The sequence below is a fragment of the Meleagris gallopavo genome, chromosome 10 (genome assembly GCF_000146605.3).
Source record: "Meleagris gallopavo isolate NT-WF06-2002-E0010 breed Aviagen turkey brand Nicholas breeding stock chromosome 10, Turkey_5.1, whole genome shotgun sequence".
Lineage (NCBI taxonomy): Eukaryota > Metazoa > Chordata > Aves > Galliformes > Phasianidae > Meleagris > Meleagris gallopavo.
The window spans coordinates 22,594,547-22,595,123 of record NC_015020.2 but is presented as its reverse complement, the minus strand read 5'-3'; positions in this window follow the sequence as shown (position 1 = coordinate 22,595,123).

Sequence of the window (577 nt, the reverse complement as noted above, 5' to 3'; positions counted from 1 at the left end):
TCCATAATCAAAGATAGGTTTTGGTATTTCCTATAGCAGCAGACATGAAATTGCATTTTTGAAGTTCTGTTTAATTATTCTGAAAAATGCAATACTCAGGAAACTTGCAAAATTTAGAAGGGCTACTATTGCTGTGCTCACTGTTTGTTTTTAATGAGTTAACTGGAATTCTCTTTTCAGTCAGTCCACTACACAACATATTTACCACTTAACTGAGTTTTAATTGACCCTTTTATTATTATAATGATGGGAATAATGCTCTGGTAAATGTATTTTCCAGTTGCTGATTTTGGTAATAAAAACAGCCTTAGATTGCGAAAGACAGAAACTGGGTTTCATGGAAATCAGCTGCCCTTCCATTTTAAAGATAACAGGGTCCTCTTTTAACCTTGGATGGCACTCACTGACTTGTTTCCTGCCCTTTCTTCATTACTTTGGCTCCTTGCCTTGATGAGGAGATGGCTTTTTAATGCAGCCGCTAAAATCCACCAACTCAGAATCTTTCAATCCAATTAGTATGGTAGATTAGTTCTTGACTCTCTCCCTCTCCAGCTATAGCACTTGTGAATCAAGTGTT